Source organism: Cynocephalus volans, chromosome 4 (assembly GCF_027409185.1).
Source record: "Cynocephalus volans isolate mCynVol1 chromosome 4, mCynVol1.pri, whole genome shotgun sequence".
NCBI lineage: Eukaryota > Metazoa > Chordata > Mammalia > Dermoptera > Cynocephalidae > Cynocephalus > Cynocephalus volans.
The window spans coordinates 113,125,757-113,133,665 of record NC_084463.1 but is presented as its reverse complement, the minus strand read 5'-3'; positions in this window follow the sequence as shown (position 1 = coordinate 113,133,665).

The window sequence follows — 7,909 nt, the reverse complement described above, 5'->3', positions numbered from 1 at the left end:
TCCATGGTTTAAGAGAATACGCAGGCCCTCAGGGTGGTGTGTAAGAGCTGTGACCTGAGTCCTAAAACGGGGTCTGTAACAAGGCAACAAGGACAGGAAGGCTGTTAAGAGTCCTCCTTAGGGCAGAAAAGGGACTTACTTCCCCTGAGCCAGCCAATCACCAAGCACTCTCAGGTCTGGCTCTTCAGTGGACAGGCCCAAGTTTAAAAGGTATAGGAATTCAGAAAATATTTATTAAAGGGAGAAAGGATGATTAAACTGGGAGTTGCAATGACCGAGGCAAGAGGCAGAAGAAAAGGCCTTCAAGTATCCACTTGAGGGTGGCTCCTGAGTCTGTGGCCAGAGAGCTGGGAGGCAAAGGGACTCTGGAATGCCACTTGAATCCCTTGGAGCTTCAGAGAGAGGGCGCGTGGAGAGAGGGGGAAGAAGCTGAAGGAGAAAGAGCAGGAAGAGAAGAGTCAAGGGTTAAGTTCTCAAGTTCTCCTTTGCTTGTGCTGAGAATAGCAGGCTCTCCTCAGGGCTAGCTCAGTCTCCCTAACAACCCTCTTCCGCTCTTGGCCTTGACCTCATCGGGCTCCCCCCACCCCACCCCCCACCCCTCCACCCCAGCCTGCCACAGGCCACCCACCTACAGGGACTCAGAGAGATTATCACTTGAGAGTGAGTGCATTCAAGACCCAACCCAGTACTTTACATATCTCCCTCCAAATCTAGAAATCAATGCCTTAGGTCCCTGTGATCCTACAACTTGGCTTTTTCTACCTAAATCCCCTTTCAAAGTTCTTGTCTTGGATCCAGTTGACACTGATCTACGTTTTCATGATACTGTGATATTTTAATTAAATGTGCATCTATCTATTGATTTTCATACCTAACTTCATTCCAAGAAAGATTGCAGGCAGCTTCTGAAGTTTCAATGCGGTAACTCCTTTGATAAATCTGGCTTTCCATCCCCTTCACAAACACTCCTATTCACATCCACAAAACACAGTTGCTCTTTCTAGTCAATTGCAAAACAACCTACACAGCATTAAAGTGTGTGCAGTGTACTTTGTAGCCCGAGAAGCTTCACACAGTATTGGGCATCTTGGCCACAGAAAACAGTCTTGTGGGTGACCTCAGTCTGCTGCATCTCAGAGGTGTGTGAGCCATCCTGGTCTTCCCCTAAAATATGACTCTCCCAGCATGCCGCTGATCCCTGTGCCAGAGTTCAATTCAGAGTTTGGCATGTCCAGAAGTATGACCACCTTGATTGTCTTTCCTTTGAGAGATATGGAGAAAAAAAGACCTACAAAGTGTGTTGGACAGAGGAATTTTTTTCAAATTTGGAGGGGTGTTGGAGGAGGAGGGATTTTCCCCTTTCGAGGAGCCCCTGGATTGCCCGGATTTTGCCAGCTCAGGCCCTTTCCCCATCCCATCCCACAGGGAGGCAACCGATCCAAGCTGGAACTGTAATCCTTTGCTAAAAGGTCTCTTGGCCTCTGCCCCACTCAGCGAAAAAGGGCCCAGCTTTGTCCTTGGGGGGCTTCTGTGGGAAGTCCCACCTTTAAGGGCTCCCACACTGTGGGAACCTGGCAGGCCCCCTTCCCACATTCAGGGACTGCCCTTGGGGGTTGCAATAGGACTGGTTTCTCTGATTTATCTCTGTGAAACCCAAGAAAGCCCGTGTGCAGCTTTGCCCTGGGTTGAAGAGCAGAGGCTCGTCTTTCTGACAGTGACTCCAGAGAGATCTGTTTTCTCCTCAGCCCAGAGGCCGAAAAGAGGGCAATGGGGACAAAGAAAGTGTATTTTGCTCATTTTTGCTGGTGGTGATGGATTTAAACTGTATACCTTTCTGCTGAAAACATCCAAGAGGGCCTCTGTAAAGCACGACACAAGAGAAGGTATTTAAACATGAAATGAAGCAGCCTCTTTTGCCGGAGCAGAAAACCTGCTTTCCAAACACCAGATGGAGCGTGGGGAACAGAAGAGCTGCCTTCCATGTGTGAGTGCCGTCAGCGCTTGGCAGCCATCGTCCTGTTCGTTTTTCCCCACACTGGATGGTAAATGTTGCCACGCCACTGTACAGATACAGAAACGAAAGCTCAGGGACGTGGAGCGAGTGGCCCAGGGCCCCACCGCTCGTCCACGGTAGAATTGGGGTGGAGCCCGGGCTGGGTGGCTCGGGACCTCAGCCTCAGCCACTACACAGCACTCCTGCTGAGCTGTCCCCACCCCGGGGCGTTCGGTCTCCTGTGCCCTAGCTCTAAGGTGAAGCGGAACACAGATGGGCAAAGCAGCACAGCATTTTGTTTTGTTTTCATTGGGAAAGTCCATCCCTGAGGCCTCTCCCATCTGAGCTGCTTCCCTCATTTATGAATTTTGCCTGATCCTGGTGTGCATTGGAGTTTGCAATCCCTGGACGACGACATTTCCATGGAATATGAAAAATTTTAGTTCTGTTTTATTTTGACACTAGTATGCTTTGGGGCTGCCTTAGGAGGCTACAAAGTCCTCTAAGTAGCTTCTAAATTCAATCCATTTATGTAGAACCGTTACAAGCTGATTGGGAATGTGGGAGAGTACTCACCAAAGACAGTTTTCCTCAGGCTCAAATCAATGCTGAGCTTCTCCTTAGAACAACAGGGCTTCAGGGGAAAGCACAGTGGGCTGCTGGATTATTGTAACAATAATAACAACCAAAAGATTTTAAAAGTCCTTTCTTTGCTTAATGAGTGATGCGATCCCAGATCAGAAGTGTTCGGTGGCTGTGAGTTTTCCTGTTTGCACGAGTCCACAACACGCCTTGGAGAGGGCTGGGGCACAGCCCTAGGGATTGTTGTTTCAATGAGACTTCTACCCAACAGAGCAAGGGCAAGACAAAGTGGCATTTCCATTTGTTCTTTCACACAGGCAAATTGGGCTTGTGCGAGGAGTGTCTTTTGGAAACTGCTTGGACCAGTGTTCAAACCCGTGTTTCCATGTCACGGCCGTGTGGCCTTGGTTGAGCCACATCATATTACATTTTTGAGTCCCGTTTCCTCATCAGGAAAATGCAGATGAAAATACAGACCTCGCTGAGGAGCTCTAAGGACTGGAGGCTACCTGTGAAGACCCAGTGCCAGATACCTGGGAAGCCTCTTTGTAACAAGTCTGGCTATTTCCAGAGCAGTGTCGAACCAGGACCCGAAAATCCTGGCAGCTGGTTTGTACTGTCAAGGTCAAGGGAACTGCTCTAATTCAGAATGGAGGAATGTACCACCTCACCTGAGGTGCGCTCAGGAGTGTACTGTTTCTGGTGTTCAATGGTTAAAAACAAGCAGACACACAGCCAGCAGCGCCTCCCGCCCCTGTTGCCTGCCTTCCCCCCACACAAACATTCAGAAAAGTGGGCTTCAAACCCCTCCGTCCTCCGGGGCCAGAAGCCCTCGAGTGGCACTTTGCTGCCCTCTGCTGTCCATGTGGAGAACTCCCAGGGATGCTTCTGGCCGCACTGCCAGCCTTAGAAATCCCAAGGATATTGCACATAGGTATTGATATGCAACTCTTTACCCCACAGACATGCACAATCAATTATGTTTCAATTTTAAACAAAACGAAATCCCAAGGAACCCAGGCGCCCAGGACTTGTCCCACCGTGCGGAACTTGCACAGCTCTTTTGAAAGAGGTGCCACACAGAGGAGGTGGTACCAGGACAGCCTCCCAAATTCCACCAGGAGAGATCCACCCAACAGGAATGTGGGCCAATTGCTGTCACCCACTCAGCAGGTAATTCAGTAGACTTCCATGGGCAGAAGCAAGTAGAGCAAGATGCCAGAAGGTTTAGAGAGATATTCCTCTCGGTGGACACCAGAGTGGTGGGGAGACAGTGACCCCTTCCATATTAGTCGGGGGCTAACAGGAAAATAGAAACACTTCACCTATTTACAACAAAGGGAATCTGATGCACACGTGGGGCTGCTGCGATGTGAAAGCCCAAGGTTGGCAGGTTGTTGGGAAAATAGAATAGTTTAATCAGGCCCCCTCACCTGCCCATCCGGTTGGGGGTGATGCAGTGCATTCTGTGTAAGTAAATTGTGTGGGTGTGTATGGAGTTAGTGCACATGTGCAGGCTGTGACCTTGGCCGGTGTCTAGTGCCTCAGACAGCTGCTGCGCCCAGCCATGCTCTCCAACCTACAGCTCCAAGGACCTTTTTGCCAGTTACCTAGCTCATAGACCTGCGTGTGAGGGGTCTGGGGACCCAGCCTGGCATGTGAAGGGTTTGTGACCCACTCTGGACAATGGGCTTGAGGGGTCTGTGAACTCCAGACCCAGCCCTAGCTCGACAATTGGCCCAGTTGGCAGGATTACGGGCAGGTAAAAGAACTTGACACAGGTACAGGAAGTTTCTCCACCTTTACAGTGAGGGAGTGAAAAGACAAGGCAGGTGTCCTAGCTCCCTGGGCCAGATCACTGGTAGGAGCTGGAACCACTGAGCAATCCCTCTGATGGAGCTGGAGCCATGAATAGATACAACCACTGCTGGCAATGCCACCAGAGATGGAGAGAGAAGGGACAATGCCCTGTCTTCTCCCTTCTCCCCACCCTCAACCTCCCACCAGAACCTTCAGTGGCCACACTCAGCTGAAAGGCAGCTGGCATAGAAGCCTGGAGAAGACAGCCCACAGGGGTCAGTCCCTGCATTGCAGAGGAGGGAAGGCAAGGAATGGGTCCAGGACCAGAGCATCCTTGACAGTGACAAACTCAAATGGCTCCCCGTTGCCTATGGGATAAAATGTCAATTCCATTCCATGAAAGGCCTTCCACAGGCCCAGGCTGCTTTGTAAAGCACATGTCATGCTACCCCTGTTTCTGGAACCGTCAGGTCCTCACACTTCTAGGCCCTCAGACTCGCTTCCTCCTCCTGGAATTCCCTGTGCCCGCATCGCCCTCACCTCGTCCGTTCCTCCTGCCCTGCCCTGTCCTCTCTCCGCCTCGTGTCCTCTCTCCCCTGCAGTCTTCTCTTCACTCCACGCTTCTCCTTTTTCCTTCCCCATGTTTCTTTTCTCCTTTCTTCTCCTTCTTTCCTATTTTGTTTTCCACTCTTTCCCTGTCTCCCTCTTCCTTTCCTATTAATGAGCAGATTGAAGTCAAGATTTCTATGTATGATGATGTTGTTTTCTAATAAATATTTCTTTAAAACCAACTATCGAAACATAATGTTATCACTGACCCCCACCCCACCTCCACACCTAGGAAGTCCCGAATCCAGATTATTGATTAAAACTCCACTAAACTTTTTTTTACCAAGCCACTAGATGTCATATTGATTTCACAGCAGAATTGGGAAGCTCATGCAAGAGCTCAAAACCTGCAGAAAGAGAAAAAAAATCTAAATATTGCAAAAAGGGAGCATTTAATATTTGCCCTTCACACGTTATAGTCAGACTTCTGCTTACGGTAATGACTGAATAGGATTTTACTGGATGAACACAATACAAAATGCAGCTGCCTGAAAGCAATGGGGAGTGAACAGAGCAGGCACATTCTGGTGGGAAGCCCATGTGTGAAGGAGAGAAGTTACTGGAAGCAAGCTCCCCATTTTTGCCACTTTTAGGCTAGGGGCAGGTGCAGTCAGCATTATACAAGCCAGTGTTGCAAAAACAGCCATCTTTTTGATCCATGATAATAGAAGGTTAAATTCAGGGGAACTCTGCTGCCAAAAGGATAACCCCCCCCAAATTCTATCTGCTCCTATTGTTGGCTGACCTCTGAGCCATGCATGTACAGAACAGACAAAAAACACTCAGTCAAAGAAAAATGGAGTCTGAAAGAGATTGGAGCTGCCACCCAGAAAGTGAGTTTGCAGTTAGGGTTCAATCAATAAAAATTCCCGCTAAAATACAAAGAAATAACTTACTAGAGAAAAATATCAGAAGGTAGAGCCTCTACAACTTCACGTTTATAATGCGCACAATCCAAAGTCACCCAACATATGAAAACTAGAAAAGTGGGACCTGTTCTCAAGTGAAAAGACAATCAACTGACACCAACTTCAAGATAACCCACATGTTGGAATTATCAGCTGAGGATTTTAAAACAGCGATTATAACTATTCTCATGATATAACACCTGCCACTTACATCATGCTTAATGGTGAAGAAGTGAGTTATTTCCTCGTAAGATTAGAAACAAGGCATGGATACCCGCTTTCACCACTTCTGTTGAATTCTGTACTTAGGTCCTATCCAGTTCAGTAAAGGGGGAAAAAGGACAAAAGAAATAAAAGCACATATACTGGAAAGGGAGAAGTAAACTGTCTAAATTTGCAGATGATAAGGTCACATAACGCTTTTTAGAAAAGCTACTAGAACTAGTATTTACCAAGATTATAGGAGACAAGGTCAATACGCAAAAGTGAATTGAACTTCTATATATTCATATTTGCAATAAACAATTCAAGATAAAAATTTTAAAACTCCATTTACACTAGCCTCAAAAATCATTTTTAAGAAAAGAAATTGACAAAAGCAACCCAGGCATTCATCAATGGATTAATGAATAAACATTGTATATAAATACAATGGAATGTTATTTAGCCTTTAAAAATAAAGGAAATTCTGACACATGCTACAACATGGATAAACCTTGGAAATATTCTAAGTGGACTAAACCCGTCACAAAAGCACACATACTGCATGACTCCACTTACGGGAGGGACTTAGAATAGTCAAATTCATAGATACAGAAAGCAGAATGGTGGCTGCCAGGGGCTAAGGAGAGGTGGGGATGGGGATTTATTGTTTAATGGGTACAGAGTTTCCACTTGCAAGTTAAAAAGAGCTCTGGAGATGGATGATGGTGATGGCTGCACAACGTGAATATGCTTAACGCCACTGAACTGCACTCTTAAAATGGCTATGCTGGTCAATTTTATGTTACGTGCATTTTGCCACAATTTTTTTAAAAAGGTCTCAAGTTGGACTTTAAAATGGCAGGCAGTAAATAAGGTATTTATTTTTTCAACTGAATTTAAAAAATAATTGACAAAAATATTCTAAAATTTGTATGGAAAGGCAAAGAACCTAGAATATCCAAAACCATGTTAAGAAAAAAAGAACAAGGTTGGAGGACTTAAACTACCTGAATTCAAGATTTACCATCAAGATACAATAATCCCAACAATGTGTTATTGGTGTAAGGTTTGACCTATAGGTAAATAGAACAGAATAGAAGGTTTGAGAATACACCCCCACTCACACGGTCAATTGATTTTCAGCAAAGGTGCCAAGGTAGTTCAATGGGGAAAGGACAGTCTTTTCAATAAATGGTGCTCCTTAACCCTTATTTCAAACCACCTATAAAATTGTAAACGGACCATAGACCTAAATTTAAGAAGTAAAACTATAAAACTTCTAGAAGGAAGCGTAGGAGAATATCTTTGTGGCACTGGACTAGACAATTATTTCTTTAAAAGGGTACAAAAAGCACAAATCACATTTAAAAAGACAAAAAGTCTTAAGATTAAAAAGCTTTTGCTCCTCGAACAGAGTTAAGAAAAAGAGAAGACAAGCCATAGACTGGAAGAAAATATCGGCAAAACATCTATCTGAGAAAGGGCTTCTCTCCAGATTATATAAGGAACTCTTAAAATTCAGTAATAGGAAGAAAGAAATAATAAATATTGGGCAAAAGATCTCACCAATCACTTTATAAAAGACACATAAATAGCTAATAAGCACATAAAAAATGCTCATCACTAGTCATCAAGGAAGTTCAAATTAAAACCATAGTAAAATACCATGACATATCCACTGGAATGGCTATATTAAAAAGAATGACAATACTAAAAAACTCTCACATGTTGCTAGAGGCAATACAAAGCGGTACAGTCAAGCCGGAAAACAGTGACGATTTCCTATAAAGTTAAAGACACTCTTACCAATGAC